Here is a 17944-nt window from a genome sequence, read left to right as displayed (position 1 = left end):
AATACAGAGATGCATACAGATATATGAACTGCAAACAGACGAATAGACAGACATGTAGCTCGAAACAGCAGATAAATACAATTATGAAAATCACAGATAGATCAATAGGAGATAAAAAACAAACAAACAGACGAATAGAAACAAAGAAGCTGATCCAAATATACGAATACAGACACAGATAAACAATTAGATCCAAGTAAATACGAGAACAAGACAGTTACTAATAATTCCAAAGAGGTGACACTTCCCGCGCCGCCCTCACCCTCCTCCTGCCCCTCCCCCGCCTGGCGTAGCTCGAGGGGCGCGGTGGAGCCAATATTCCGGCCCAGGGTGAGGAAGGGCGCATCCTATTCAGCGGTTGTTATTAACCCCTGCTGGCTAATTACTCGATCGGGCCGCAGCGGAAGGAGCCGAACGTGGTGGTGCCTCTCTCTCTCCCTCTCTCTCTCTGTCCCACCCTCCCTGCACTCCCTTCACGCACCTACGCACCCACCCACCCACCCACACACACTCACACACACACACCTTCTCACGAGCCTTGATCACGAGGACTATTCAAGCATCAGATCCCCACATGGTGTGTGTGTGTGTGTGTGTGTGATCGATGTAGGAAGCGATGCTTACCTATATCCCTCATATGAACCGCTTCTCATCTACTCCTGTGGTCCTCGTTACACACACACACACATACACACCTTCCAGATCTCATACATTACACCACAGTTTTTTCTTTTTTCTTTCACCTGTGTCTTCTCATCTTCTCGTCTCCTCGTCTCTCGTCTGTCTCTCCATCTCTCTCGTCTCTGTCTCTCTCTCTCTCTCTGTCTTTCTCGTCTTTCCGTCTTCTCATTTCCTTGTTTTCTCTTGTCCCGGAGCGCGGTACATCTGACAAAGACAGGACAGCCAACATACAGGGCACACACACAGACACACGCCGTTCCCTGCTCACCGTTGTGACCTCAGCAAGGGCACGCAAATTAGAGCCATCGAGCAGGTCTGCTTACATTCTGGAGGCAGGGAAGGAATGTTACAAAAAGCCTGTAAATTGCAACCAGCCTGTAAAGAGGGTGGGAGGCGGGAGTGTGTGTGTGGGAATAACACTATTAATTTAGAGCCACGGAGGAGAGGAGGAGGTGCCTTGCTGAGCCTCCCTTAGGACTTGGTGGAAGGATGGGAGGGAAGGAAAAACAAAGGAGGCCACTTTATCTCGATGTTATAGCCACGTATTTCTAAACCCTGAGTTTTCTCATAAGGGTTATTTTTCCAAAGGCTACAGAGATGATTAGCTGGATTCTCATGGGTGGCTCTCTCAATGACGATCTTTGTTAAATTATCACTAGAATCTTGAAAACACCTTTTAAAATAGTAATGACTTCCACTGTTACTGTTAAAGATAATTGAAATACCAAACCGTTTAACCATCGGACCTCAGTGCCAAGGAGATAAAAAGGGAAACAAGAGGGCCACACCTGCCTCTGGAATAAAGTCAGAGCTTGCCCCTCGCTCCCTGGGAGAATGAGACTGCCCCATGTCCTTGGCAGAGCAGAGACCAACGCTGTTACCCTGCCAGTGACCCCGTCAGGCCAGGGGCGTGCCTCTGTCAGGTGAGGAATCTCTAGCGAGGCCTCTAACACAGTTACTCGGTGCCACTTGTCGATCATTCTAGCAGAGCAACAATGTTTTTTTCGGCTGCAGCAGTGACGTGCGCAGGGAGGCGGTGAGGCAATGAGGCAATGAATGCATCACCCACCTTCACTCCACTTCAACTAAACCGGCACCTGACTGTATCCCGTATACCTGACTGTATCCCTTTTTCAAATTGCAGCGGCCATGAAATCTTTGCATTGTCATTCTCACACCCGTTTCTTATTACGACCACAAATCTCAGATACATATTCATACAGTCACGATCTCATATGTTGAAGCTTCGCCACTCAATTTCGATATGAACGCTCCTCAGTTTTGCCAGCTGAGGACACGCGAGCATGGTAACACTGCCACTGACCGATGTTAGAGCTCCCTGATTGGCCTCAGTGTTTCCGTTTTCTTTAAAATGTGATGCAGATAAATTATATCCTTCAAGGTCAAAATCTTATATATAAGACATCAGGTTATGAAGGTCAGAATAACCTATGGTCTCATTACTAAATATGAGATTTTGGCAAGAGCCAATTTGCTGCCCAAATTTAAAAAAAAAACGGGAATACATGAACCAATCAGGGAGTGAGAGCATCCCTAGTGACAGTTACCAGGTGGCAGAATTAAAGGGCCGGAATCAGTAAGCACAGTGGCGTGCCGTGGACGTGTGGGCGTGTGGCACAACTTCCGAGGCGAGCAGCGCTTGTTCCGCGGCTGGACCTGGAGGCTGAGGCGCGGTCTCATCGACACAAGAGAACGTTTTACGAGGAGAATGAGGTGAAGCAGCTTCCGTCAGATGCAAGTATTAGTGAATGCCTATAATTTTGACAATGTGTAACCAGTATTGGTGGTGGTGGTGTTGGTGGTGTGGTGGGTCAGGCGGGGTGCAGTGTGGGCGGGATGTGTGGGTTGATGTGGGGAGGGAGGGCAGGGTGCGGGTGACCGGGTGGAGGGGGTGGATGATAAAACACATCAGGTGAGTGATCTCGTTTGTATTTCTGTATGAGCGCGCGCGCGCACGCACGCACGCACGCACGCACGCGCACACACACACACACACACACACACACACACAGCATTACACAATCTACTAATTTTTGGTTGTGATAATTTTTTGACCAGTCGTCCGGGCAGCTCCTCACTCCCTTCCCTCCTCAACAACCCCCAACCTCCTCTCCTCTTTCCCAGGCCTCCCTCCACCCCAACCTCCACTCTCCTCTCCTCTCCTTGCTCTCCCTCCCCCATAGTCCATATCCTTCTCACCTCCATGCCTTTATTCTCTCCCTCCACCCCTCCCTATACCTCTCTTGTACTCCCCGATCCTCTCTCTCTCTCTCTCTCTCTCTCTCTCTCTCTCTCTCTCTCTCTCTCTCTCTCTCTCTCTCTCTCTCTCTCTCTCTCTCTCTCTCTCTCCGCCTTTCATACGCTGCCCACACACTGTTTTTCTCGCCCTCCCTCCCTCCCTCCCTCCCTCCCTCCACCTGCAGACCATTCCTCTTTGCCCTTCCCTCTCCCCTCTCTCTGTTTCCCCCTCTCGCCCTTCCGATTTATCCTCTCTCCCAGCCTCCCCTCTCCCACCCTCTCTCCCCGGCCGATGAAGCTTCGCTGCACTATAAAATATCGCAATTGGTTAACGATTTAACGCCGAAATCTTGTACATAAATTTGGGGTTAACAAATTTTGAAAAGCTCGTATTTGTATGTTTTTTTTTTTTTTTTTTTTTTTTAGGATCTGGTGATAGTCATGTTGTGTGTGTGTGTGTGTGTGTGTGTGTGTGTGTGTGTGTGTGTGTGTGTGTGTGTGTGTGTGTGTACAGGTGTCCCATTCACTTACACACACACACACACACACACACACACACACACACACACACACACACACACACACACACACACATACACACTAGTGATATCAATGGCCACTGTATGTCTTTGCCTTAGTCAATCGGCGGCTGCACATCTCCCTCCATCTTGAGTCGAGGAGAAAGAGGAGGAAGAGGAAGTGAAGATTCTTGGGTGAGAGGTGGCTCTTGTCCCAGTACCCTGGAAGGCCAGGGGAAGGATCTCTCTCTCTCTCTCTCTCTCTCTCTCTCTCTCTCTCTCTCTCTCTCTCTCTCTCTCTCTCTCTCTCTCTCTCTCTCTCTTTTTCTTCTTCTTCTTCTTGTTTTTAACATTGGCAAGAGCTGTGATTGCAGATTTGGAGTGTTACCTTTTTCAGGCTCACTTTAGACTCACTTCACTTCTGATGTGAAAAGCAAACTTTCCTTTGTGTTCCTTGCTGCTTACTCCTTCAGGTATTGAGATGATACAACTTAAAAGATGTATTCATATATTGTTTTATATATTCCTTTTATTTGAAATGACCTTATTCCGATTTGAAATTTTGAACAGTAATTGTTCGTACTCATCTTGACACGGAAAGACGCGCCTTATGCCTCCTTTCGACAAGCAGGATGCGTTGTGCATTCACTAATTCTTGGTGTTCCGAAGCCTTTCCGCACGGCACTGCTCTCGCCGCGTTTGCTGTATTTAATTGTCGGTAGCACATTAAGCACTGTTTTTGTGAAGAAAATGCATATTTACTGTTGATATGATTGTCGTCATTTTGCACAAATGTCATTTTGTTTGAAATGTTCTGGTTCAGGACACCACGCTGAGTAATGTGATATCAAGTGCTGAAATCATTCAGATCCCTCCATTGCACTTTGTTGATTTTTTTGTGAAAATCATAAAGAGTTTGATGTGTAAAGATAAATCTTATCACACTGCAGTTGTAATATAACCCGTAATCCATTGCTTGGCTGAATCTTAGTGATCTTGCATCACTTTAAGCTCATAGTGCACTATTAAATTATCAGTGCTCTTTGACTGTTTGTTTTTGATAATTGAAAGAAGAAAATTTTATATTTGCAATCAGTTTTTTAAGTTGACCTAAGAAACAAACATTGATGCAATTTGGAGTCCATATGTTTAATTAAACATATTCTCAGTTTTCACAAAGCAATAATAAAAAAGAGTTAGTGTCTGTGTGTGTGTGGATTAATGAAAGAAGCAGACCTGAAATTGTGTCTCTTCCTTGTGTAAGGTGTGCATGGCGTACCCTTCAGGCCAGTGCCGGTGCGGAGAGAGAGAGAGAGAGAGAGAGAGAGAGAGAGAGAGAGAGAGAGAGAGAGAGAGAGAGAGAGAGAGAGAGAGAGAGAGAGAGAGAGAGAGAGAGAGAGAGAGAGAGAGAGAGAGAGAGAGAGAGAGAGAGAGAGAGAGAGAGAGAGAGAGAGAGAGAGAGAGAGAGAGAGAGAGAGAGAGAGAGAGAGAGAGAGAGAGAGAGAGAGAGAGAGAGAGAGAGAGAGAGAGAGAGAGAGAGAGAGAGAGAGAGAGAGATGCAACCGTATTCTAAGCTAAAGATGTAGGATGTCCACCTGTTCTCCTTGTTCTGCCTGTCATGAAGTGTGTTGTGGTAGCACTGTAGCTCCCTCAAGTTGCAGCAAGTGGCCTTCATTATTTACATTACACGTTGTTACAGCGTAAGGAGTTGCTGGGTGTGGCCTTCAGTAGGATAATGAGGATGGAAGCTGGCAGTGGTTGACCACATCAAGACGTGGCACCACAACACAATGAAGGTGTGTTGCTGCCTGTCTTCATTCCGTGAAGAGCACACCAAACTCCACCCACACACTCCACCTCACCACACACCTCACCACATAAGCATTTACTCCCCTTTTTTAAAATCTATTAATATTTAGCTTATCTATAGGCTTTTACAATTGTCTTCACTTTTTTTTTTTTCATCAGATTTTGAACATTTTCACTACAGATCTGCCGGAAAGTAGAATGAAGGTTGGTCTGGAAGCAGAATCTGAAAGCATGAAATTAAGTTATTAAGAACACGGATGTGACAAGAAGCAATATAAACAATGATAATAGCAGAATAACAATAGAAGTATTAGTATAAGTAAGTCAATTTGAGCCCCCCATTGCAAATCTGATGTGCACTTAATGTTACTTCCCGGCAGGCCCGGAACGTGAACACACGATGATCCGCTTTGAGGAGGACAGTGGGGCATTCTCTTGCCTCACAGCAGACTGCAAGGTGAGGCTCAGGGAGGCTGCTGGAAGGCTCTGGTCACCGTTTCACCACGCTGTCGTTTGTTGCACCTGTCCGATTCATTCTTGCACGGTTGTTCTCCAAATGTTACACATTAATTACAAATTTTGGTATGGATCGAAAATGTGACATGATGTACTCTGCGAGTACACGTGCACGTGCACTTGCTGCATCTCTATGGTTGTCAGAGCCGCTCGTAACTTGTTGTTCTCTTGCGGTGGATGGAAGGGTGACGTTTGCTGACGTGATGACGTGAATCGGGTTTGGACAACATTCGGCTTCTCTTTTGGCTAACGTCAAGTAAACGTGTCTTTGCTTTGTTGCTTTCTTTGTAAATGTTTACAATAAGTTATAAATTTCTTATGTCAGCCAACCAGTTGTTATTGGGAACTGGAGTTGTGCTGTTTTTTTTGTAAAAGGTTTGTTAGAGGTTGAACTAATAATTCATATTTGCTAGTTAAGTTCATTCTTGTACCTACTTATTATGAATTTGTCTTCCTCCTCCATACTTTTTTTTCTTCTTTCTTTAATGAAGAGGCAAGGTGATGTCTGAGAACAACTTACACATTTTAAAAAGTTTGAACTACATTCTGATTTAACTGTGCTGCTTCACAGTCCATTTTAAACATCAGGATGCACCACTCAGTGTAGGGAAGGAGTTAGTATAAATCTATGTAAAAGATAATTTGAGTGTAGCTTTTGATGTTGTAGTGTAGGTAAATGAACCACAATGCAGGCAGTCACTGCAGTCCTATGTTGTCTTGCCTTGGAGTGTTAATGCTAAGCAGCTGGGAAGGATATTGTTGGGTAGGGAAGGCAAGGCAGAGGTGGGGGCTGACCAGCAGAGCAGTAGCACTCACCAGCCATTCAGACATGTGCATAAGCTGACATTCAGTTGCCTTTTGTTTTCACCTGCTTTCTCTGTCACTCCGACAACGCCGAGCGTCTTGATGCGCGACGATCCGTAGAGCACCATCATTGCCGGACCGAGCGGGTCGAAGATAAATCATAGCATCCTCTTTGAACGAATATTTATTTTAATAAGTACAGTGTATTGAATTATAAGATCTGATGACAGAATATATTTAAATGAAGATGTTATTGTAAAGCTGCAAACTAAAAGTACAATTAGGGAAAAAATGATAGTGTCTCACCATATACAGTATATTGTAGCTACACAAGACTTGCTTGTGTCTCCCTCTCCTGTGCTCAAAATGCTAGCCAGTCATGGAACAACTTGGGAGGCACTCAGAGGTCATGTGCAACTACAGCACTAGGAGTGCTTTAGATAGGTTAGTACTTGCCTACCTTCTTCGTATCAAATGCCACGTCATGTGCCAACATTTCAAACGTGGAATTGTAAGAGAAGGTAGAAATCCTGGTCAGGGATGTTTTTATCCAGCAATGTTGGGTGGATCTGGAGGGATATTATGAACTGTGTGTGTGTGTGTGTGTGTGTGTGTGTGTGTGTGTGTGTGTGTGTGTGTGTGTGTGTGTGTTTTCTTTCTTCCACCTACGGAAAAGAGCTCAGATCTTCAGGAATGAGACCTACCCAAAGATCTGGGTATGTTTATGGTACCCAAAGATCTGAGATGTTTATTAAATCTCTCTCTCTCTCTCTCTCTCTCTCTCTCTCTCTCTCTCTCTCTCTCTCTCTCTCTCTCTCTCTCTCTCTCTCTCTCTCTCTCTCTCTCTCTCTCTCTCTCTCTCTCTCTCTCTCTCTCTCTCTCTCTCTCTCTCTCTCTCTCTCTCTCTCATTAGCTCACATTCTGAGTCACCTCCAGCATCTTTATTAGTCTATCCCCTTGTTACTCCTGGTCATAAGTGGTAATTTTGCCTTGTTAGCATGGAAAAGATACACAGTTAGGCTCCACTCATGCAGGCATTGCTAAAAATGAGGCAGCTGATTTACTTGACCATCAGCATCTCACCTGTCTGTCAGTCTGAGGTTGTTGCCACACTCTTCCTGTAAACAGTCAACTGAGGACTCTGATATCAGCTACAAACCTCGGCCTGTTGGGGCTTCAATGTTGCCGTGGTGCACCTCAAGATCCTACATAAATAATGGTTCATTTACCCATGCATTAGTCCTGCCTTTGTTTAAACCACACTAAGAAAACCTAATGACAAAAGCCACTCAGTACATCTTTAGTCTCTGGAGGGAATGCCAACCAAAGTTTGACCATTAAATAGCACCAACTTGCTTAAATGTGGAGGTAAATGCAGTCTGCTCAACCATTCTCTCTCTCTCTCTCTCTCTCTCTCTCTCTCTCTCTCTCTCTCTCTCTCTCTCTCTCTCTCTCTCTCTCTCTCTCTCTCTCTCTCTCTCTCTCCTGTATTATATGAATCACTCTTCAATAATAGCACAACGCATTGGTGAGACAACTTCTCCCCTTTATAAAATCAATTTGACAGTTTGTAAGAATTTAATTATCTTCCAAGAAATTGGCCCATTTGTCTTTTTATTATCTTTTGACATAGTTTTGGTCTGTTATTTAGTGTGTGTGTGTGTGAGTTAGTCTGTGTGAGATTGCTGGCATGGTACATATGTAGATAAATAGATTATTATTATTATTATTATTATTATTATTATTATTATTATTATTATTATTATTATTATTATTGTTGCTAAAAGTCGAATGATGTACGTGTATGTATGTATGTGTGTGTGTGTGTGTGTATGTGTGTGTATGTTTGTGTGGGGGGGGCCATCTCCAGGCCACCCTATGTGTAATTAAGTCTGCATGGTATAGAGAGAGAGGGAGGGTGCCTTTGATGTCAGGAAATAGAGTACCATACTTACTGGAGGAGGCAGTAGGCACCTGCCAAAATGATAATTATTCCCCAGTGAGGTCTAAAGTACTGTTCAGGGGGTGCTGTGAACTTATCATTAAACCCAGCTGTGACCTCACTGAACATTTCTCTTTGTGTCTCACAACACAAGGGGGCAGTCACAGCCTGCCCTCTAAAGACAACTCTCTTCCTCCACACACAAAACTACAAGCACCTCCACAACACACGCGCACACACACACACACACACACACACACACACACACACACACACACACACACACACACACACACACACACACACACACACACACACACACACACACACACACACACACACACACACACACACACACACACACACACACGCCTTTCACTCATAATTTCAAAATTCATGGTGACTCCTACACCAGCCTCAGAGTCCCCATCTGGGGAGGGGACCACAAATGTCCTCCCATGTCAGAGTGCTCTTCTGACAACAACCCTAACTGTCTTGACATCCCCCTCATCTTTTTCTTCATTAACTTTCTGCAACATTCGTGGTCTAAGATCTAGTTTTCAATCTGTAGAACACCACCTCTCCTCTTCTAAACTTCATCTTTTTTTCCTCACTGAAACTCAGGTGTCTGAGGCAACTGACAGTAGCCCCTTTTCTGTTCCCTCCTACTTTCTTTATCCTCATTTTTTATCCAAAGCTGGATGCTGCATTTATGTGCGCAATGATTTGATGTGCTCTCGTGCCCATGCTCTTGAGTGAGTTTTCCACCATCTGGCTACAACTACAGAGTCACTCTCAAACTAAATTTATCTGAGCTGTATACCTCTCACTTAACTTCTTTGACTATAAGAAATTCTTTGACTACTTAACTTCCAAAGTGGAGCACATTCTGACTCTTATCCCTTATGCAGAGATCTCCATTCTTGGAGACTTCAGTGTTCACCACCAGCTTTGGCTTTCCTCTCCCTTCACTGACCATCCTGGTGAACTAGCCTTCAACTTTGCTATCCTCCACGACCTAGAGCAATTGGTGCAACACCCTTACTCATATTCCTGACCGTCTTGGAGATACGCCCAACATTCTTGACATTTTCCTGACCTCTAATCCTTCTGCTTATACTGTCACCCCTTTCGTCTCCGTTGGGCTCCTCTGATCACAATCTCATCTCTGTATCTTGTCCTATCGCTCCAATCCCTCTTCAGGATCCCCCTAAGCGAAGGTGCCTCTGGCGTTTTGCCTCTGCTAGTTGGGGGGACCTGAGGGAGGTATTTTGCTGATTTTCCTTGGAATGACTACTGCTTCCGTGTCAGAGACCCGTCTTTGTGTGCTGAGCGCATAACAGAGGTGATAGTGTCTGGCATGGAGGCGTACATTCCTCACTCTTTTTTCTCGACCTAAACCTTCTAAACCTTGGTTCAACACAGCTTGTTCTCGTGCTATACATGATAGAGAGGTAGGCTCCACAAAAGGTACTTAAGCCTCCCTTCCATCACCAGAATCTCATGCACTTTATATTTCTGCCCGGAACCATGCCAAGTCTGTTCTCCAACTAGCCAAAAACTCCTTCATTAACAGAAAATGTCAAAACCTTTCAAGATCTAACTTCCCCCTCGTGACTTCTGGCATCTAGCCAAAAATATCTCCAATAACTTTGCTTCTTCTTCTTTTCCTCCTTTATTTCAACCAGATGGCACCACTGCTATCACATCTATTTCTAAAGCTGAACCTTTTGCTCAAACCTTTGCTAAAAACTCTACCTTGGATGATTCTGGGCTTGTTCCTCCCTCTCCTCCCACCCTCTGACTACTTCATACCACGTATTAAAATTCTTCGCAATGATGTTTTCCATGCCCTCGCTGGCCTAAACCCTCGGAAGGCTTATAGACCTGATGGGGTCCCTCCTATTGTTCTCTGAAACTGTGCCTCCGTGCTTGCACCTTACCTAGTCAAACTCTTTCAGCTCTGTCTGTCAACATCTACCTTTCCTTCTTGCTGAAATTTTTTTTTATTATATATATATATATATATATATATATATATATATATATATATATATATATATATATATATATATATATATATATATATATATATATATATATATATTTTTTTATATATTTTTTTATTTATTTATTTATTTATTTACTTATTTATTTATTTATCTATTTATTTATTTATTTTTTGCTGTTGGCCAGTCCCCTTCCTACATAAAAAAAACACTTCATACCTTTTGTTTTATTTTAGATTACTTTTTAATTCCTTATTTAAACTGATTTACATAAAAATATGAAGAATAAACAAAAATCAATAAACCTCCCAAAATAATAAAAAAAAAAGTTGGGTTTTTTTAAATGTGTGTTTTTCCAGCCCTGAGTGATTGTGGTGAATTGTGGTGTGTTTGTGGTGAGTGATGGTGTGTTTGTGGTGAGTGATGGTGTGTTTGTGGTGAATGGTGGTGTGTTTGTGGTGAGTGATGGGGATTTTGTGATGACAGACTAGTGGTGGTGTTAGCACAGGATGAATATTGACACTAACCTCTCAACTTTCATTGTTGTTATAGTAATACACTCACCACCCGTTGCTGTGGTGTGGTGGTGGTGACGGATTGTGTGATGGCGTCCCCTTGCTTCTCTGGACTTGTGTGAGGTGCACCGCCCTCTACCTCCTCCCTTTTATTTTCACTATTGTTACATGATGTGAGGTGCCTGGTACACCCCTCCCCCATTCCTCTTTTTTTTTCCTCCACCTATCTCCTCCCTCTCCTTTTCCTTAGTCTCCATTATGCAAGGAGTAACAGTATCTTCTCTTCCTCTTCCTCTCTTCCTCCCTCTCTCTTCTTGCTCTAATTAACTCCCTTAACTTACAGTTGTTTTCTAAGGTTTAAATATGGGTGAGGGGTGAGGGGTGAGGGTGAGGGGTGGTGTGTGTGGGTGTGAAATGATGCAGCAGCAGAAAGTCATGACAACCCAGCTGATCACCTCTGTAGTCTTGGAAAACAGTGGTGAGAGAGTGAAGGGTTTCCAAACACGGGTCAAAGATGAACGGCGAATCCTTACCTTGCTTATCATAGATACAGAAAATTTTCTCTTCACCTCCTCCAGCGACTCCTCATCGCCTTCAATAAGGAACTTGGCGGGCCAAAGAACTCCTCAAACTAGAGTGCACCAGAGCCTGCACAAGGAGAAGGAGGAGGAGGAGGAGGAGGAGGAGGAGGAGGAGGAGGAGGAGTGAATGAAAATGAAATGAATGAATGAACGAAAGTATGTATATATATCTATCTATCTCCTTATCTCACCCTGCCACCTGTCATTCTCAGGATGGTAGAGATGGTGTCCACATTGATGGTGCCCTTCTCTGTGTCCAAGGCATGCACAGACCTGTGTGGGCATGGGAGAGCTGGGGAAGGCTGTGTGTGTGTGTGTGTGTGTGTGTGTGTGTGTGTGTGTGTGTGTGTGTGTGTTAAGGGAGTTTTGCTGTGATTTAGGAACATATAGGAGTCAAAGGGGTCCCTTATCTTACACTCTTCTATCCTGCTTAATTTCAACTATCCTGCTTAATTTCAACTGGCAAACCTTCTTCTTCCTTTCCTCCTCCTCCTCCTCCTCTCGCTGCCTTAACTCCTCGCCAAATAACTTTATTCGGTTTTTATTTTAATCTTGACTACTTTTTTTGTTGTGGAAGAAACAAGATCCTTCAACCCCAATCACAGGAAGAGGCAGGAGGGATGCGGCAGACAGCAGATGATGGCAGGTGACGGCAGCCTCGTGGTTCTCTTCCCTGTTCCTTGGTGGCGCTGCTTCACTCCTTACCGGCAAGTCTCGTCCTACTGTTTGGGAGGCAATTACGCCGCCGTAAAATATTGATGGGGAAGAGGAGGAATCTGCCATGAATAATTTGTTGTAATGTTTCTTCTAATGGTTTTCCTCAGTCGCTTACAAATAGTGTTAATTTCTCACTCGATTCTTAAACATCTCCTCCTCCGCCTTAATAATCAGGTATTTACGAAGGGAGAGGGGAGAGGGAGAGGGGAGAGTGGCTCACACCGATGCATCATCCACTTAGCGCCAAAAATAACGAGGCAGCCAAACAGTCATGCTCGTCTTGACGCGTCGGCCGTAGACAGGAAGTCGGCCGCTGTTCGGTGTTTATAAACGCCGAGTGACTCACACACTCGCTCAGAAATACAGCGAGTCACGAACCAGCGCAGTGATTTTCCAGGCAAGACTTTTTTTTCTATGAGATATTTTTTGGGTGCAACACATGCAGGTATTCAACACGGAAAACAAAAAGGAGGGTACAGAATGATGGAGGAAAACAATGGCATCTCTTTTTTAATATGTTTGATACCCTGAGGCACTTCCCTGCAGCAATAATACATGAGCGTCGTGCTGGGTGGCGAGCCGCGCTGCGTGACACGCGGCGCGGGGCGGAGGGACAGCGTGGCGTGGTATCACCTTCCCCAGACACAACGCAAAACTCGGGGCAAAACTTGAAATACAAGCTTAATTTTATTTGCACTCCAAATCTCGTGAAAAATAATGTTAATGAAGACTCGATGCCGCTTATTTTCTCCTCCACAGAATAGCGAGGCTAATTTGGGCACCGTGTTAATGCCTCCCCTTAATGGAAACCTGGATGGCCCCGCGCCCTCCGCGGACCAGCCCAGAATACCACGACCAGGAGGCGGGGAGGGAGATGGGAGAGTGGCTCACACCGACGCATCATCCACTTAGCGCCAAAAATAGCGAGGCAGCCATCCAGTCATGCTCGTCTTGACGCGTCGGCCGCAGACAGGAAGTGCTGCGAATTTTGGTCCTGAGGCGTTCACTGATTTCCTGAACGAAACTGTGTTTATGTTAACATTTCATTCACCCTCCATTATTCTGTAAATTATTTCTTTCTCGTCAGTATCTTCATTTTTTTTTCTTCATTTGTCTAGACGGAAGGACCGATATTCCTTATAGTATATATATATATATATATATATATATATATATATATATATATATATATATATATATATATATATATATATATATATATATATATATATATATATATATATATATATAACGAGAGAGAGAGAGAGAGAGAGAGAGAGAGAGAGAGAGAGAGAGAGAGAGAGAGAGAGAGAGGGCGTGGGGGAAGTAAAAATCCAAGTGTCTTGTCGCCATTTTTATGTCTAAAGTTTGTGGATTTCAGGAAGAGAAGAAAGAGGAGAAGTACCGCAACTATTAAAACCAGACTCATTTTCCTTTCCTCCTCCTCCTACTACTACTACTACTACTACTACTATTACTACTACTACTAATACAACCACCACCACCACCACCATCACCACCACCACCATAATCACCACCACTACCACCGCTGCTACTACTACTACTACTACTACCACCTTCACTCTCCTATGACTATTTACTGTCTCGTTTTTCCTACTATATTATTATAACCTACACTTCCTCCTCCTCTTCCTCCTCCTCCTCCTCCTCCTCCTATTTTCCTTCCTTCACTGTTATTATTATCATTAGTCAATCAGTATAATAAGTTTCCTAAGATCATTTGACGTTTCTTAATAATGTTTTTTTTTTTCTTCTTCTTTTGATGCATTAAGGAAACAATGTGTCGTCTCGTTCACTGTTCTGGAACTCATTCATAACCTGTTAGAAACTTCTTTTAATTCCGAATCACTTCATTTATCGTACTCTTATATTTTGGGAGTTCATCTTACATACGTATAATATTTTAGTCAGAGAGAGAGAGAGAGAGAGAGAGAGAGAGAGAGAGAGAGAGAGAGAGAGACCTACAATCATTCAAACACTCGTTAATTACAAACTTAAAAAAAACATCGATATTTTTAATTAAATAACTTTACTTACACAAGCCAGCAAACATACGAACGCACACAAATTAATACCAGTGATAGAAAAAGAATTTATATAGCAACGTATTCTGAAACGCTTCATTTGTTCTCTCACCATATTTTTTTTTTTTTCAAATGCCACAGAGATGATTAGCCGGGTTTTCAATTGCGTTTCTCCTGTTAATAATATAGAAATCGTGTTAATGTCACTAGAACCATTAAAACATCTTTGAAAACCTGTGCAACTTCATTTAGAGTCTTATCAGTTTAGTGGAGGTGCGGCGCAGAAGTGTTTCAGAATAGGGATCATTGTCTCGTATTCCTCCAGCCTGGTGTCCCCGCTCGGCTCTTTTCACGACTCGCAACGAGGGAGAAAGGTCGAAGTGCGGTGGTCTCGTGGCGGAGGGCTGAAGGAGGCGGTGAAGGAGTGAAGGTAAGAGTATGGTAATGATAAGAATATTAGATTATTACTCAGTGCATGGAATTAATGTGTAACCCTTGAGATTGCGAATGATTAGGTTGAATACGTGAGGATTAGAATGGATAGGTGTGATTGGGTTAGTTTTGTCCAGGTATGGGGATTAGGTAAGCCACGTTAGGTAATGGGGATTAGCTTGAGCTGATATAGGTTGACCAGGTGAGGTTGGTAGGTGTGATTAGGTTGAACAGATGGTGATTACAACACTTAAGTAGTTAAGCTTATCAGGGGAGAGATGAATATGCTGATCAGATGGGAAGTTATAGAAGCTTAGCATTTAGCGAGGGAATAAGCTGCAAGGGTGATTAGACTGCAGGCAAAGTGATTTAACTTGTCAGGTGAGAGAAGTATGCTGACCAGATGGTAAGTTGGTTGCTTGTTTGTCCAGGTGATTGACGTCTGATTAAGCTTACTGAGGTGATAATTAAGGAAGTGAATTTGAGATTATATTATATAAGCACGTAAAATCATGTTGGATTGGTGTGTCCGTGGCTGCTATTTTGTGGTCCCTCTGCTTATTCGCTGTGCTGAGTAGCAGTTGGCTTGTGAACTATGATTGGTCATTATTTTCCTTTATTCATTATCACACACACACACACACACACACACACACACACACACACACACACACACACACACACACACACCTACCTACTTACCTACCTTTAATAACGCTGTATGCACACCCACGCACTCTCATGCAGAAAATACTGATGACACTCAAAAAAAAAAAAAAAAAAAACTGGTGGCACAAGAAAAACTGGTGGCACTCAAAATATTGGTGAACTCAAAAAATACTGGTGATGAACTCAAAAAAATTGGTGATGCACTCAAAAAACTGGTGATGCACCCAAAAATCTGGTGACACTCAAAAACCTAGTCAGGCAGCCAAAACAATGGTCATGCACTCAAAAGACATAACCCCTTCTCAAACACACACACACACACACACACATTTCCATTCTAAATTTGCATTAGACTTTTCTAATACTGCTTTGTTCTATTAAACTACTTATTTATTTATTTTTTTTATTTATTTATTTTTTTTTTTTTATCCAGTTCACCTGAAAGTTGGCCTATTTCAAATAGTTCTTTTCCTAATTTGTTATTCATCTGATAAATATTTTCTTGTATAATATTTCCTCATATGTATTTGGCTACAAAATTCTTTCCCTTATATGACGTGTTCATCATACAGTGGGTTTCAAAAAAGATAGGCTAGATTTGAAATTGTTGTTTCCTCTGGAACCATAAACTAACTATGAATAAAATTAATAAACTTAAAAAGGTACGGATCAAAGTTTAAAATGACTCTTCTTTTCAAATTGTAAGTTTTTTATTTGTGTTCTTCATGAGCGCAGAGATAAGAAATATTTAATCAGGTTCATCTTTCAAACTTGTGTATTAACTGTCATGCCATTGAAATATCTGTGATGCCATGCAAATTTCTTCTATCTGGTGTTTTCTTCTACTCTGCATCATCCTTCAAATTTTTGCCTTTAAATTATAATAGGGACGTATTTGTCAAACGCGCATTTCTCAGCTTCAAACGTTATACTGCCGTACTTCCTTTCAGATTTTCTCTACCCGGTGCTTTCCTTTCTTTCAATTTTTGTTTCTTGAATATGACAGTATGGAATTTAGCCATATTTCATATTAAATCTCAGCACAGTTCCCATACCATGCAGTGCTTGTCAGGCTTCCTCCATTTTCCCATCATATATCTTGTGTAGTCTTAGTTTTGTAGGGAATCAGTTATCAAACACATTACAAGGAATCACAACACATACAACAAGCTTCATGTATCTAGGAACTAATGGTCTGTTTTCCTTGTAGGTGTGAAGTGTGCAGCTTCCACTTCATCATCCCATGAACAGCCCACAGGAATCTCTACCAGCACCTGGTTATTAAACAGTGTTGTCACGCCAGGCCCAATGTACTCCATTGCAGTCAGGGAGTCAAGCTTCACCAGGAAAAGAGGCAGAGCGTCACCACCTTCAAGCCCCACAAGAGGTATTAAGTATCGTTGGGACAAAGCAATCAGGGAAGAGTCAAGTTGCAGTAAGAAGAGTGTGTCAAGAATTTCAAGCAGGAAGAACACGTAAAATTCCCTTCGGTCATGGCGGGACCGACAGGCAACCTTCAACACTTGTGGAGGCACGAGAGCTGCAGGTACGTTTCACAAAGAAGAGGTTGCTCAAGGTCACTCAAGTTGACGCAAGGACACAAGAATTGGCAAGTGTTGTTGCTCCCAGGCCCTGCTGCAAGAGTTCTCCAGTCCACTCCAGTCTGGGAAGGAAGAATATATAGTAAGTCCCTCTCTTCTGTACTCAACAACCACCACCACCACCTTCATTCAGGCTTGGGATAAGTTTTGTACATTCCAGCACTTCAGTAATAAGGAAAAAAAGTGCCATGTTTATATTATTGTTGTGTATTTATTCACTTAACATTCACATTAAAACAATAAACATTCAGTATACCATCTTGAACATAATGATAGTTATTTATGCCATGTCAATAATATCTTTGGCAAATAGTCTTTCTGGGAGTACAGGCCATGCCCTCAAGGTAAAAAAAAACAATGATAGTTATTTATGCCATGTCAATAATATCTTTGGCAAAGTCTTTCTGGGAAGAAGAGAGGTCATGCCCCCAAGGTAAAAAAAAAAAAAAAAGTCAGGGATTGGCTACTAAACTAAGTTTAAGATACCATTTGCACATAGAAGCCCCATCCCAGCCGACACTGGAGTCGCTGCGATGGGGCTTCTATGTGCAAGTGGTATCTTAAAAGTTTAGAGGGCACAATCCTGTTTTTTTTTTTTTTACCTTTGGGGCATGCATGAATTATCAAATATTTATTTTTACACTATTATACCACACTGTTAGCAAACTATATATTTATTTCACATATATAATAAGAATAGTTACAAATTTATAAAGACATACAAGTCGTACACAGCAGTGCATCCTGGACCAGAGACACTACACTGGTGGAGTCATGTGCTGTGGCACCTGGCTCGACACTTGTACAGCATCAGCACACCCAGTACTGGCTGCAGACACTCTCCAT

The 17944-nt window shown here is 42.9% G+C and overlaps 1 protein-coding gene across 1 annotated transcript in view; it reads left to right on the top strand.

Moving 5' to 3' along the window:
- Positions 1 to 17368, top strand: part of LOC135098432 (COP9 signalosome complex subunit 4-like) — a 52943-nt gene extending 35575 nt beyond the window's left edge. The window contains exons 12-15 of the mRNA XM_064000806.1: positions 5648 to 5724; positions 12212 to 12341; positions 14722 to 14826; positions 16708 to 17368. The gene's annotated coding sequence lies outside the window, so the exon portion shown is untranslated. The remainder of the gene's footprint in view (positions 1 to 5647; positions 5725 to 12211; positions 12342 to 14721; positions 14827 to 16707) is intronic.
- Positions 17369 to 17944: the final 576 nt, after the last annotated feature.

The sequence above is a fragment of the Scylla paramamosain genome, unplaced genomic scaffold, assembly GCF_035594125.1.
Source record: "Scylla paramamosain isolate STU-SP2022 unplaced genomic scaffold, ASM3559412v1 Contig62, whole genome shotgun sequence".
Classification (NCBI taxonomy): Eukaryota; Metazoa; Arthropoda; class Malacostraca; order Decapoda; family Portunidae; genus Scylla; species Scylla paramamosain.
Note: the sequence above shows the minus strand (reverse complement) of the source record. Positions and strands in the feature narration are given on the sequence as shown.